The 16,154-nt window shown below is 37.6% G+C and overlaps 1 protein-coding gene across 2 annotated transcripts in view; it reads right to left on the reverse strand.

Moving 5' to 3' along the window:
- The window catches only part of MFSD6 (major facilitator superfamily domain containing 6), a 79,264-nt gene extending 64,277 nt beyond the window's left edge, over positions 1 to 14,987 (reverse strand). For both annotated transcript variants that reach the window (XM_011936439.1, XM_011936440.1), the window contains exon 1: positions 14,860 to 14,987. The gene's annotated coding sequence lies outside the window, so the exon portion shown is untranslated. The remainder of the gene's footprint in view (positions 1 to 14,859) is intronic.
- Positions 14,988 to 16,154: the final 1,167 nt, after the last annotated feature.

Here is a 16,154-nt window from a genome sequence, read left to right on the forward strand (position 1 = left end):
TTGATGAGGATGTGGAGCAATTAGAACTCTCGTGGATTGCTGGTGGGACTGTAAATTGATACACTACTTTAAAAACTGGGAATAGCTACTAATCTTGAGTGTAACAACCTATGACAACCAAAAGACATATATGTTCACCGAAAGACATCTATAAACATGTTCACTGCAGAATAATTTTAATGGCTCAAAACTGGGAGCAGTTACATAAGCAGATACATAAATTGTAGATTTTTCCATCCAAAGATACTGTACAACAAAAGATCACTGAGCACATGATTCTACTTATGGAAAAACAATAAGCAGGCAAAACTAAGTTATGGTATTAAAAGTGGTAGACATGGCAGGGCACAGTGGCTCACACCTGTAATCTCAGTACTTTGGAAGGCTGAGGTGGGTGGATCACCTGAGGTCAGGAGTTCGAGACCAGTCTGATCAACATGGTGAAACCCCATCTCTACTAAAAATACAAAAATTAGCTGGGCATGGTAGCGAGCACCTGTAATCCCAGCTACTCAGGAGGCTGAGACAGGAGAATCGCTTGAACCCAGGAGGTGGAGGTGGAGGTTGCAGTGAGCCAAGATTGCACCATTGCACTCCAGCCTGGGTGACAAGAGTGAAACTCTGTCTCAAAAAAAAAAAAAAAAAAAAAAAAAAGAGAAAAAAGTCGTAGACGTCTCTTCCAAGAAGATGGAGTAGACACAATTTTCTCTATCACTTCTGCTAAGTACAACTAAAACCTATAGACAATAATATTTAAAGTAAACATAGAAGACTCTGAAAGATAGACAAAAAAAAGGCAGACCAGCTACGGACCTTGGTACCCAAGGAAAAACACAGGTATGAGTGGAGCTGAAGAACCAAGAAATACTGATGGGTGCAGATGAGTGCAAACAAAAAGCCCCAACAAGTGTCTGCTCTCTCTATCTAATGAACCAGGAAAGGGGCAGTCTAGAAAGTCAGAAAACTTTAGGTAATAACTTCTACTGCAGCCAAATACCACAGAAAAAATGACCATAACCCTATTCCCACTCCTGCCCATGCCATCAAAGGCTGAGCGGGGAGCCTAGAATTCTGCCCTCGCCAGGCTCTAATGGGGAACCCCCAATCCCTCAACTGAGGTGGGATCAGAGAAGATAAAGGAGCAAGGACTTGTGTCATCCCTGCTAGGCAGTAATGAGGCCACAGTATCAGCAGAGATTACATGGGGAGACTGGACTGCCAACTCACCTGTTGATAACAAGGCACCCTTACCTTTCCCCACTGGGGTAATGCCAGGAGTTAGAGAATCGGGACTTTTACTACTGGCCAGCAATAAGGAGGTCCACCCCTCACTCTCAATGGGTGTCACTGAAGACCATGTGAGGAGGCCTACTGGGGAGCTGAAATGTCCATCTCCACTTCACAGTAATAAAAAGTCTTTCACCTTCAGGTATCTAGAGAGGTTGAGTGAGGAACTTGGACTTCTACCTCCAGCTGGCAGTAATAAAGCAGCATCCTCCCCTCTCTTGCCAGAGCAGTTTCAGAAAAAGTCAGCTAAAGCAGAAGGTCTAAATAAGATCCACAGTCTCATAAAATAATACCCAAAATGTCTTGCTTTCAATCAAAAATCATGTATCACACCAAGAACCAGGAAGATCTCAAATTGAATGGAGAAAGACAATCAATGGATGCCAACATTGAGATGACAGAAACAACATCCATTTTAAAAACAACCACCATTTGGAAATAATAGACACTGGGGACTCCAAAAATGGGGAGAATGGAAAGGGGATGAGGGCTGAAAAAATGCCTGTTGTGTACAATGTTCAGTATTTGGGTGATGGGTACATTAGAAGCCCAATCCCCACCACTACACAATATACCCATGTAACAAACATGCATTGTACCCCCTGAATTTGAAATATTTTTTTTTTTTTTTTGAGACGGAGTCTCGTTCTGTCGCCCAGGCTGGAATGCAGTGGCCGGATCTCAGCTCACTGCAAGCTCCGCCTCCTGGGTTCCCGCCATTCTCCTGCCTCAGCCTCCCGAGTAGCTGGGACTACAGGCGACCGCCACCTCGCCCAGCTAGGTTTTTTTTTGTATTTTTCGTAGAGACGGGGTTTCACCGTGCTAGCCAGGATGGTCTCGATCTTCTAACCTCGTGATCCGCCCGTCTCGGCCTCCCAAAGTGCTGGGATTACAGGTTTGAGCCACCGTGCCTGGCCCGAATTTGAAATATTTTTTAAAAGCCATCCTAAAAATGCTAAAATAGGCAATTATAAACATGCTTGAAACAAAATCAAAAAATAGAAAGTCTCAGCAAAGAAATGTAAGAAAAAATGGAAAACTTAGAACTGGAAAATACAATAACCAAAATAAATCTTAATGGATGTACTTAACAGCAGAATGGAGGGGACAGAGGGATTAATGAGTGAATTGGGATACAGAACAATAAGCATTACACAATCTGAACAGAGAGAAAATAAACTGAAAGAGGCTTAAGGACCTATGAGACTGTAACTAAAGATCTAATGTTCATGTCATCATAGTTCTGGAAGGTGAGGAGAAAAAAAGGGGGTGAAAAAGTTGTCAAAGAAGTAAAGGCTGAAAACTTCTCAAATTGGCAAAAGACATAAACCTACAGATTCCAGAAGCTGAGCAATACCAACAGGATAAACCTAAAACAAAATACCCACACCAAAACATATCATAGTCAAACTTCTGAAAACTAAAGGCAAGGAAAAAAATTTTGAAAGGAGAGAGACACAACATACTGATGGGAGAAAAACAATTGAAATGTTTTTCTGAGAAACCACAGATACCGGAAGTGGGACACTTTTTTTTAAGTGCTAAAAGAAAAGAATTGTTAATGCAAAATACTATGTCCAGAAAAAAGACTGTCCAAAAAAACAGAAAACTACTAATATCCCTGGTAAATCTAAATACAAGAACCCTTAAGAAAATATTAGAGAAGAGAATTTAGCAACATATAAAAAGAATTATACACCATGACCAAGTGTGGCTGATTCCAGAAATACAAGGCTGATGCAATATTTGAAAGTCAGTCAATTCAATCTACCATGTTAATAAGCTAAAGAAGAAAAATTACTTGAGCTAATGCAGAAAAACATTTGATAAAATTATATACTCATTTAGATAATAACTTCGACTGCAGCCAAATACCACAGAAAAAGTCTCAGAAAATAGGTTCTGAGATGAAAAATCTCAGAAAAATAGGAACAGAGGGGAATGTTCTCAGTTTGATAAAGATCACCTACGGAAACCCATGGGTAACACTGCACTCCATGGTGAAAGACTGAATGCTTTTTCTCTAAGATAGGGAACAAGGCAAGACTATCTGTTCTCATCATTCTTATGCGATACAATGCTGGAAGTTCTCACCAGTGCAATAGGAAATAAAAGAAAACAAAATATGTACAGATCAAAAACAAAGAAACTGTCCCTATTTGCAGTTAGCATGACTAGGTAGAAAATCCCAAGAAACCTATAAATAAACTTCTAGAACTAATAAGTGAGTTCAGCAAGTTCACAGGATACAAGATAAACATACAATAATTAATTGTATTTCTATATGCCAGCAGTGAACACAAGGACACCAAAATTACAACAGCATTTACAACTGCTTAAAAAAGAAACACTTGGGTATAAATTTTTAAAATGTGTAAAAGGCCTTATGCTGAAAACCATAAAATGCTGATGAAAGAAATCAAAGAGCTAAATAAATGGATCCATGTTTATGAATTTCAGTTCTCCCCAAATTGATATACAGGTTTAACACAACTCCTATCACAATCTCAGCAACATATTTTTGTAGATATAGACAAGATTTTAAAATTTATACAGAAAAGGAAAGAAATGAATAGCTAAAGCAGTTTTGAAAAAGATTATATAGCTATGCATTAATTAAGACTGTGTGGTATTAGCAGAAGGACAGACACACAGATCAGTGTAACAGAATAGAGAACCCAGAGCAAATCCACACAAATATGCCAACTATTTTTAAACAAAGATGCAAAAACAATTCAACGGTGGAAAGGTAACCTTTCAACAAATGGTGCTGAGGTATCAGACATCCATGGGCAAAAAATTGAACCTCAGCCAGGCATGGTGGCTCATGCCTGTAATCCCAGCACTTCGGTGGCCAAGGCAGGCGGATCACCTGAGGTCAGGAGTTCAAGACCAGCCTGACCAACATGGAGAAACCCCGTTTCTACTAAAAATACAAAATTAGTTGGGCATGGTGGCAGGCGTCTGTAATCCCAGCTACTTGGGAGGCTGAGGCAGGAGAATCACTTGAACCTGGGAGGCAGAGGTTGCAGTGAGTCAAGATAGAGCCATTGCACTCTAGCCTGGGCAATAAGAGTGAAACTCCATCTGAAAAAAAAAAAAATAAATAATGAACCTCAACCTAAGTCTTACACCTTATACAAATATTAACTCAAATGGATCATTAACTATACAATTTGAAACTACAAAACGTTTAGAAAAAAAAAGAAGAATAAGAAAATCTTTAGCCTCTAGTGCTAGGCAGAGTTTCTAGACTTAACACCAGTAACATGAGCCATAAAAGGAAAAACTAATGTTAGACTTCATTAAATTTTAAAACTTTTGCTCTACAAAAGCGCCTGCGAAGAGGATGAAAACACAAGCTACAGACTGTGAGAAAATACTTGGAAACCACAAATCCAGTGAAGGATTAGTTTCTAGAATATATAAAGAATTCTCCAAACTCAACAAACAATCCTATTAGAAAATGGACAAAAGACATACAGAAACATTTCACTGAAGAGGATAGACAGGATATATAGATGCACAGATACAAATGAAAAGATGTTCAACATCATTAATGATTAGGGAAATGTAAATTAAAACCATGATGCTATATCACCACACGTCTATAAGAACTGTTAACATAAAAATAGGGATAACACTGAATTCTGATAAGGAGGCACAACTACCAAATTACACATACACTGTGGGTGGGGATGTAAAATCGTACACTCCTCTAGAGAGCAGTTTCTTTAAAACTAAATACATGATTACAATACAACCCAGTAATTACCCTTCTGGGAATTTATTCCAGATAAATGAAAACTTATTTTCACACAGAATCCCGTGTGTAAATGTTTACAGCAGCTTTCTTCATAATAGCCAAAAAGTGGAGACAACCCAAAAGCCCTTCAAAGGACAGAAGGACTAATTAAACAAATTGTACTACAGCTTGACTATGGGATATTACGCAGCAATAAAAAGGAGCAAATGACTGCTACATGCAATAATCTGGATAAATTTCCAGATAATTATAAAGAATGAAAAAATCCTATCTCAAAACATTACATACTGTATGATTCTATTCATATAACATTCTTGAAATGACAAAATCATTGAAATAGAGACAGACAGGTGATCGCCAGGAATTCACTAGAGTGGCGACAGCAGGGAAGTAGAGGTGGCTATACAAGGGCAACATGAGGGACCTTGGTGGTGACAGAGAGAAATGTTCTGTATCTTGACTGCCTCAATGTCAATTGTGCTATTGTGCTATAGTTTTGCAAGATGTTGTCACTGGGGAAAAGTCAGGGAGTACAGGATACATAGGACATTGCTCTGTTAATTTCTAACAACTATATGTGAATCCACAATGATCTCAAAATAAAGTTTAATTAAAAGAAGTGAGGATATGGGTTACCCTTAAGGGAGACAGTGACTAGAAGGAATTTTGGGGTGCTGATAATATATTTTCTTATCTAGGGCTTTATTTCATGACGTGTTCACTTTGTAAAAACTCAATGAACTATAGTATTCTACAACAAAAGAAGTTAATATGAAGAAAAAAAAGATGAAAATAGGAGAGAAAAAATAAGACAGATACAGCATCTCCCAGGAAGTCGAACATCTAGAAAATAATAACTCCAAGAAGGAAGAACAGAAAAAAATTAAGGGACGAAAACTTTAAAATTTCAAGAAAATGCCTCAAAACTGAAAGATAAGAGTTATCTGAGTGAAATGACCCACCTAGTACCTAACACAATGGATAAAAATAGACACAAGACAAAGCACATCATCAACATTTCAGAACACTGGGACAAACGAATTACCTTACAAACTTTCAAAGAACAAAATATTTCATATAATAAGGATCAGGAATGAGAATGGCTTCAGATATCTCAACAACATCACAATCTATATGTAGCCAAATTATTACTTGAGTTTATGGGTGAAATAAAGACATTTTACACATTCAATTTCTCACAAAATTTATCTCTTATGTACCCTTTCTCAGGTTGTGTTCCACCAGAACAAAAGGATAAATCAAGCAAAAGACAGACATGGGATATAGGAAATAAGAGATCTGACATGGGAGAGAAGCAACGGAATACAGGGATGACAGAACTGGAGATCCCAGGATGACAGCTTTGCACCAGATACAAGGGCAACCAGTCTAGTGGGAACAGGACTGAAGGTTTCAGGAGAGACCGTCAGGAAAATGACACTGGTAGAATACCAATACACCTGAAAATCCTAAGAGGAAATTTAGATGGCTGGTGAAACATTCAGGGATGAATAACTGATAAATACAGAGAAAGTTAAATAGAACACTACAAGAAAACAGAGTTGCACAGAAAAAGAAAAAAATGCAGTTTACTGCATGTCTCTGTTATGATTACACAGTCATACAAATGCAAACATGAATACTGAACTAACCAAAATTGCCTGATAGCCACATTGGGAAGTCAAAGAAATGAGAAAGTTGGACTTTCTCATTAGAGAGTCAGGAGCAGAAGAGAGAGTTAACTCGGTTTCTTGCATAGTGGGAAGACACCAGACATTATCTAGTGTCTTTAAATAAAATTAAAGTCAAGAAATACAAATACAAGAATTTTATTTAAAGACATACAGGTGATAATCCTACTACTTTGGGAGGCCAAGGCAAGAGGATCAATTGAGGTCAGGAATTCAAAACCAGTCTGGGCAACATAGCAAGATCCCATCTCTAAAAAAAAAAAATTTTTTTAAGTTAGTTGGGTATGGTGGTGCATGCTTGCAGTCCTAGCTACCTGGGAGGCTGAGGTGCCCAGGACACAGTGAGCTATGATCATACCACTGCACTCAGCCTGGGTGACAGGGCGAGACCTGTCTCAAATAAATAGACAGTTGAATGTCAAAATAATTGCAGAAAAGTAGTTGCCTCTGGGAGGAGAAATAAAAAGAGCACAGAAGTCTATTTTTTGTTTTGGTTTGTAACAAACCTTATAAACATGTTCATTTTTTTAACTTCATACATCTATAACTCTCATTTTAAAAATGAAAACTAAGAAAGAAATATGCAGTCATGTGAGTTTTGTCTTTACAAACAACATTAAAGCCAACTACTAACACCCTTCTATCACTGACTAAATATTTTTCAGAGTTGTACAGAATGTCTGACTGTACCAATTCTAATTAGGGGCCTTAGAGTGGACTTTAATTAATTATTCTACATAAATCATCTGCTGAATCTTCACCAGGTAGATCAGAGAAGGACACAAAGTCCTCTTTAACAGGCATAATTTCCTGAATTGTCCAAGTGATGATGAAGAACTGATGCCCATGTGCTGATTCAAAAATGGAAATATCTTACATTAAGATATTGATGTAAACCTTGATGAGTGACTTTCTCCCAAAATATTCTTTCCTCTCCAACTTATGCAAATAATTTTTGAGTATCATAAGGTTACACAAGGTTTCTCTGGTTACATAAGTCCAGATGTTAAGTAGTTCTCACAGTATCAACAAATTCAAAGTCATTACGGAAATGTTTCTGTAATGCCACTCAGTATCCCATATATAAATGTCATACTCAGTAACTTTTATATGAATTTCAAATCTCAAAAGACAAACAAAAACTGTTTAAATTCAGGACATTATTATTTTTACTCAATATGTTCAGGTCATATTTAGATTTTGGTGAAAAGGAACCAAATCATGGAGAAATCACATTATAAACACAGTTATGAAGTAAAGCATAATAAATAAAGTGTAACCACAGGATCAGGGACAAAAAGAAACCAAAAACAAGTATATCGCAATGTAGGGCATCTTTGGTTGAAGTGGATTATATTTAATTTGTCGTAAGGAAAGACAGAACAAGTACAAACAGTAGTAAAAATATTTATATGCTGGATGAGACAATCTGTTTATAAAGTGAAAGGATATTTTGTTTATTGAGAGGCTGATATGGGCTGAATGTCTGCAGCCCCTCCAAAATTAATAAGTTGAAGCCCTAAACCCCAGTATGATGGTATTTGGAGGTAGCCCCGTTTGGAGGTAATTAGGTTGAGAAGAGGTCATGAGATAGGACCTTTCTGATGGGATTAATGCCCTTATAAGAGGAGGCAACTCTCTCTCTACCCACATAGCAAGAAGGCGGCTATCTGGTAGCCAGGAAGAGGGCCCTCAACAGGAACAGAGTCTACTTGCACCTTGATGTTGGACTTCTCAGTCTCCAGAACTGTGAGAAATAAACTGTGGTTCAAGCAACCCTGTCTATATATGGTATTTTGTTATAGCAGCCTGAGCAAACTAAGACAGTGAGCAATGAACATGAATCAATTCAGTTAATATTTTATTTTTAATGTCTGAGTCTTAACATTTAAAAAAAAAACTTGAAAACACAGAGTTAAGACATTTCTAATTATATACACAATTAACTTTATGATCTTCTCTGGGAAATATTCTCTATTGCAGGTTTGCAGTTAATCCTAATCGGATAAGGAAGGCTTTGTTTACTTTTTAGGAAAGCAGAAGTCTTCTCACTTAGAATAGTCTAATGATAGTAATCAATACCACTATTGTGAAAATATAACACAGACATCTAAAACCTGGAAAGCTATCGTACCAGTACCTACACTGAGTCATTCAAATAGCAGGTACTTCTGAATTATTGATGAGAGGCAATGAAATCATTCTTTTTAAAACTGATAGCTTTCTTCATTATGTATTTAAATCAAAACTGCTCAAATATATATCAAGTTATTCACAAATATATGAGTATGAAAACAGATTCAACTTTTGAAGAAAGAAACCCTGAGATCGAATACAGTATTTGGAATAATTGCCAAATGTTAGGTTTACAAACAAGATGAGAATGTGTGCTATAACATAGCAGTGACATAATTATCAGTGATGGAGAGCAAACAATCCCTGGATACCACAGAAGGGACACTCTTCCTTGTGCCATGGCTATCATAACTCAGTGTTGCCTAGTGACGAGAACTGAAGCTGCAAAGCAGGGAAATTGACTTCTCAAACCCTTGCAGCTAGCTCTGTCTTGTCAACTGTTATTGGCCAACATTCTCAATGCCTTTGGGAAACGTGAGTCCCAGAGCTGGACTCTAACTACTGCTGCAATTATGACCAGTATAGACATAGGGAAACCACTGCAAAAGAGTGTTAGAATCTAGATATTCTCACACCACACTTGAACATTCAGTTCGACCCCCAGCTTCTTCCGGGATAGAGCTTCTTCCAGAGATACAGTGTACAAGGTCAATTCCCATAGATCTTTATTTTTCCATCAGGATTGCTTTAGCATCTGCTAGACATTTAGCCAATGTCATGAAAAATATATATAAGGTTAGTTTTATAACAGTCACACAGGCTACAAGGGCACTGATCTGTGCAAAGATGAATGACTATTTTGGAATCTTCCTTTTCCTTTCAGAGTATTTTGACATGGTTCCTTTATGGCAAAGCCAAATGATGAAAGAAACAAAATTAGTCTGAGTCCTGTCAGCCCAATTTCCAGCTTCAGCCCTCCAGGCACTCAGCACTGCCCACGAGCTCCCCAGAGCTGCTACTAGCAGCATTCCATTGGGATTGAAACTCCTCCCAGAAACTAAAGCCTGGCACCCTTGTCATTCTTTTTTGTTGTTGTTGTTTTTAGGCAGGGTCTCCTTCTGTCCCCCAGGCCGGAGTGCAGTGGCACAATCACAGCTCACCACAGCCTCAACCTCCTGGACTCAAGTGATCCTCCCACCTTAGCCTCCCAAGTAGCTGGGACTATTGGCACACACCACCACACTTGGCTATTCTTTTTAGTTGTTTGTGGAGACAGGGTCTCACTATACTGCCCAGGCTGGTCTTGAAATCCTGGGCTCAAGTGATCCATTTGCCTCAGCCTCCCAAAGTGCTGGAATTACAGGTGTGGGCCACTGCGCCCAACCACTCTTGTCATTCTTGGTGGACCTTCTCAGGCTCCTAGTAAAACCTGAGTGCTAGATCACAGGAAAGCTGATCCACAACCTTGGTTGCCCCATCTTGACAACATATTTGCACTTTAACAGAGATTCAGTGGCCTATACTATCATATTATTACCAACTACAACAACACTTAAGTAACACTTGCGATGACCCTGGCATGTATTACCTCATTTCATCCTCATAACAGTTCTCTAGGGTGGAAATGATTACTTTCCCAGTTTTACAGATGAGGAAACTATGGCAGAGAGAAGGCAAATAACCAGCCCAAAGTCACATAGGGAATGCGTAGCAGTGCTGCTCGTAGCAGGTCTGACTCTCAATGCACTGTGTAACTATGAGACAGGGATGCCAAAAATTAGGTCTTAGGCCTCAAAGACTTGGTTTGTCATTGACAACATAAACCTAAAATACATCTCTCTCTCTCTCTCTCTCTCTCTCTCTCACACCACTAAAGGGTTAAATGAAAAGTCAGAATAATGGAAGAAAAGCCACAAAGTCCTATATAATTTATTAACTAAAAGATATTAGGGACAATAGGTATGCTTCTGGAGTTCCAAGTAGGGTGTCCATACTTCAGACAGGGGTTGTCAGGAAAACGAGGGGCTTAAACTGAACCCTGAAAGATGGGCAGGATTCACTTAGGCAAAGATGAGTGGGAAAACTATTCCAGGGTAGAGGAAAGAAAAGGCAGCAGAGGATCCATAAAAGATTTATCCCAGGACAAAAGGGAATATGAGGCCACGCAGACAGCAACAGACGGCACAGGGCCTTGAATACCAGGCTGAGGGACGACAGAACACAAAATACGATGGAATTATACTGAAAAAAAGACATGCATTTGAACAACCAAAAAAACCCTACAGCTATAGATCGAGCACCCACTAGTAGGTAGGACACACGCTGGAGGCCACACAGTCCCTGTCATGACACCCAGAGGCGAGAAGACGGGGGCACACACAATTACAACATCCTGTGCTAAATGTTCAAACAGGAGCAAGCACAGGTGAGGTACACAGAGGGTCTCTGGGGTGGAGCCTCGAGCCAATCTTAACGGATGAATAGATGGCAGGGTTTTGCTACTGCAACCTTGCTAAGGATTTCCCAACATCTCAACTTTCATTTTGGTGTACTGACCTTATCGTTTATGATCCAGTACTGAAGTCCTGTGATGGCATCATTTCAGAACAAACGGTACTTTATGAATTCACTATATCTAAGGGATCTTTCATAACATCTGGAAATAGAATACATTTGAAACATTTTCCTGACTCCTTCCTCTACTTCTAGAGATTGTTCTCATATCTACTGTAGGATTTATAGGTAATTTTATTGCTATTTTTTTACAGATACCTCATCTGCCCAACAAGACTATATACCCCTCAAGGGAGGAATCTAGTACATAATGTATTGCCCTTTACCCCTGTAAGCTCTCAATGCTGTTTATTTTTGACAAGCACCTGATGACAATATACATATAAATGTTTATTAAAGTTTAATGTGATCAAAAATTAATTTTAGGAAGTAGAGTCAAAAGAAGTCCCAGTTTCATCCCCCGGCTTTGATAAATCAGTGCCTCTTGAAGCCTCCTTTTCCATACAAACTTAAGTCAATTAACTCCCAGAAGGGTTCTAGAGCTTAAATGAAATAAAGTATGAGAAAGCAATTCTGTTAATGTAAAAGCAACATACGAACATTTGTGTTGGTGGTAGTTGTAGTTTTATTCCAGCTATTTCATTAAAACTCTGGGTCTTACTTTGCAATTATGCCAAAAGCACTTTTCCCAGAATTGTTTGACACCACCCTTGAACTGGGCCAGCATTTTATCCATCTATGCTCATGAATTTATGTTCATGTCTGTTTTCATGTCTACAGCCTGACGGGGCACTGTGAGGCACTGGTTCACTGGAGAATGCACTATTGTATTATGGACTGGAATGATAATTCATTATCTCCAGGAAAGAAATAACTATTCATTTAAAATAAAATGTTCTGTAGAAATATTTTACTTATATTTGTAACATCACAAATCTGAAAGAAAGGACCTGAAATCCTCTCTAACATTTACTTTCTACCTGCTAACAGGGTGAGAAAGGAACAAATTATTTTGCTCTCTTAAGGGTCGGAGGAAATAGCTTATAACCATAAAGGTGGCTTTAGTAATAAAGACCAACTAGATTTTCACTTTCGTTTTGTGGAAGAAAATAATTAAATGCCAATTAAAAATGTATAATTTAGGTTCTTCAGACCTTATCAGTCATCATCAAGCAGATTCCTATTTATTAGTTTTAGACTCCTGATTAAATATTATGCCAATATAGCATAATTTATAATATAAATTTGAAGCAGGCCCCAGTACTTCATTTCCTTCTACCTTTCAAATAAGCTTCCTGTCTTAGAACAAGCCCAGCGGGAGGAACAAGCAACAGTTCACATTACAGAGTGAAAAAAAAATTTTTTTTTAGAAAAGATATTTATATCTTGTTTCTCCAACAAAAAAATTCCATAGATGTTCAAGATACAAAGTGAAATTAATTGAATTTGCTGCTGGTACTCTGCATTTATTTGTTAAGAAGGAATACAATATAGGAATTTAAGGGGGTCACAGAAGCTTTGTGACAGTAATGTACATTCATCTCTTTCTAAACAAGTGTCAGTAGCCAGGTGGGGCAACAAAATTGTTTGTTCAGGGTAACCAAATTAATGAAAAGGCAAGGTTTCCAATATTTACTGTATTTCAATTACTGAAACTTAAAACCTTTCCCCACTGAAATAATATTACAAGTAGCAAGAGTACCCAAGTTAACTGAACTAACAGTGCTAAGAAGCTGAGGGTCACAGAGTACATACTTTGTTTTTTGTTTTTGTTTTTGTTTTTGTTTTTTTTTTTGGAGACAGAATCTCGCTCTATCACCCAGGCTGGAGTGCAATGGCACGATCTTGGCACACTGCAACCTCCCAGAGTGCATACTTTTTAAGGGGAAGTTCTTCCTACTTTTCAGTCTGGGATGCCAGCAACACATCTCACCAAGGCACCCCCATCCCAAACTTCAGGACCCTACTCACTCCACTAGAGCAGTGAGCCACAGCAGCATGCCTGGGATCCCCAGCCACTGGCTTCCTCCAGGGCAATGGTTCCAACATGTGAGAACCATGGAGTTATTGCCAGGGATCTCTGACAGCCCTAACTACATGTCACACTTAAATATATACATTGAACTGATTTTCAAATGTACTTTGGTGCTACCATCATACATTTATTTCTCTAATAAATATTAATGCAATTCTTATTAGCTTTCTATCATTATGCATTTTCTCAGATAGGATACCCTAAAAGCACAGCTATGGCATGTGGGAGCCTGGGAACGCTGTAACATTAAAATGGTGTCTTCAGATTCCTTACAAGTGATAGGACAGGTAAAACGTTAGCAGAAGAGAGGAAAGAGAAAGTCCCGAACTTGATCAGCACCATCACAGGCCATAGCAAGTTAACACTTAACCATTTGAAAGCTGTCTCCATATCAAATTATCTACTATTTTAATAAACAAGATTTGTTTCTTTGCCAGGAAACTAATTTGGGAAATCTCAGATTTCTTATCTTTTCACAGCATAAAACAAAGGATTTTTAAAAGCTTGGTTATTGAAAGCAGTTATTTAAGGTTTCACAGAAATATTTCCTCAATAAATTATAGTTTGTCATACTTTAGAAGCAATTTAGACCAAATGCACACTTTTTTAAAAGAAAAAATTACAATTCAATTTGAATGGTTTGTTTTGTTTTTATACCTACTTATGTGAATCCCTCTTTTATACACAAATACACAATCTTTTCAGAAAAGAACTTAGTCAGGTAAATACAATTAGTATAGGAGTATAAGTCCAAGATCTAAAAATCCTAGGAACACAGAAAAATAAGACTGGAAAAATAAGAATTATAATGAGAAACAAAAGCACAACTCTGGGTATTAGTAATACAACATTAGGTTGTAGTTCTAGTATATGCATTATATTAATACCATATTTATAATGGATCCTTGATAAATGCTTATTCAAGACTGTTGTTATCACTTGGCTATTCCAACACTATTAGACACTCAGGAAGTTAAGAAGGTTAAAGAAAGCACTATCTCTACACAAGGCAATTTAAACAGAAATGTGTGGGTGCTTCTTTCTCAGAACTTTTATGAGTTTACAACTGAGACCAGAATATAGATCTCAAGGTTTATAACACATTTTCCTGTAGCCCTGAACTATCATCAGTTATTTTTACTTACATCCCCTAAATGTGCTACAGTCTAAAAGAATAATTTATATCCTTAGTATATTCCCATACATGTAATTTAAAATTGTTTTATTTTGCTGTTAGGGTTCTGATAACTTGAGAATTACCATAAGCTATCAATTCTGATGATATAATTACTTTCAGAAAAAGGTTTATTACTTAGCCCATAAAAGAAAAAAGTGGCTGAGCACAGTGGCTCATATCTGTAATCCCAGCACTTTGGGAGACAGTGGCGGCAGGACCGCTTGTAGCCAGGAGTTCAAGACCAGCCTGGGCAACAAAGCAAGATCCCATATCAGAAAATTTTTTTTAATGAGTCAGGCATGATGGTTCACACCTGTGGTTCTAGCTACTCAGGAGGCCAAGGCAGGAGAATCACTTGAAGCCCAGGAGTTCAAGGCTGCAGTGAACGAGGATCACACCGCTGCACTCCTGCCTGGGTAACTGAGAGAGAGACCCTGTCTGTAAAAAAATAAAAATAAAAAAGATAGATACTTGAACATACATACCATACCAATAATTTTTTAAATGGAAATATTCAATGCCGGTGAGTATGAGATTGACAGGCTCTGTCATTTACTGAGAGTAAAAATATAAACTTTCTGAAAAGCAAAGATTTAAATGTAAAGATTTTTATTGCAACAGTTTTCACAATAATCACAACTGAAACAAAGTAAGTGATCGATAATAAGGACAGTTAAATAAGTTATGGTGAAAATAGGTAAATAAGCTATAGAGAAAAAAAAATCTTATATCCATATGATGGGAAAATAGAACTTAACTACTTGAGAAAATGCATCATGTTAAATGAAAGAGCAGGACACAAACCTCTAGATATAGTACAGTTTATATTTGTAAATCTATGTGGTTCAAATAAAATGTATTTTAGAAAAAGACTCAATGAAAATGACACCAAAATGTTATCAGGGATTATCTCTAAGTAGTAAAATTAGGACCTATTTAAGTTTTTTCTTTTACTTGGCTGGATTTTTAAAAAATTATTATTTATCACTTTAAAAATATACACTTAAAAAGGAATTATTTTAAATATAAAACATTTGAGTGACAACTGGGATGTCCTTGTTCCCAGAGTTCCTGAAAAATTATAGAGAGTTATTAAATTGAGGTCTGATCATTCATCTAATGCCTTGTGCTTCTCAGTATACACAATTGAAAGGGACTGTCACAAGGATTTCGAGATACTCTGAAAAGATATACACACCTTTAACAGGGAGCCTCATTACACAGAAAATAAAATTGAAACGTGTCATGTTTACTCATTCAAAAGAACGATAATAAAGTCTTTTATTTAAACTCCCTTATAAATGTGAATTGGGGCACATTTGTTCATTAGTTAAACACAATTGCACAGGCATGATTTTGAAATAGAAATAAGAAAGGCACTCTATGATAGCTAAAGAAGCTTGCCTTTGCATTGGAATTGGAGCATGTTCATCAAGAACACAGCACTTCTTTATTTTATATTCCAGGATACATGTGCAGGACATGCAGGTTTGTTACATAGGCAAACGTGTGCCATGGTGGTTTGCAGCACCTACCAACCCATCACCTAAGTATTAAGCCCCACATGATTTGTTATTTATCCTGATGCTCTCCCTCCCCCCACCACCC

Source organism: Colobus angolensis, unplaced genomic scaffold, assembly GCF_000951035.1.
Source record: "Colobus angolensis palliatus isolate OR3802 unplaced genomic scaffold, Cang.pa_1.0 Scaffold153, whole genome shotgun sequence".
Classification (NCBI taxonomy): Eukaryota; Metazoa; Chordata; class Mammalia; order Primates; family Cercopithecidae; genus Colobus; species Colobus angolensis.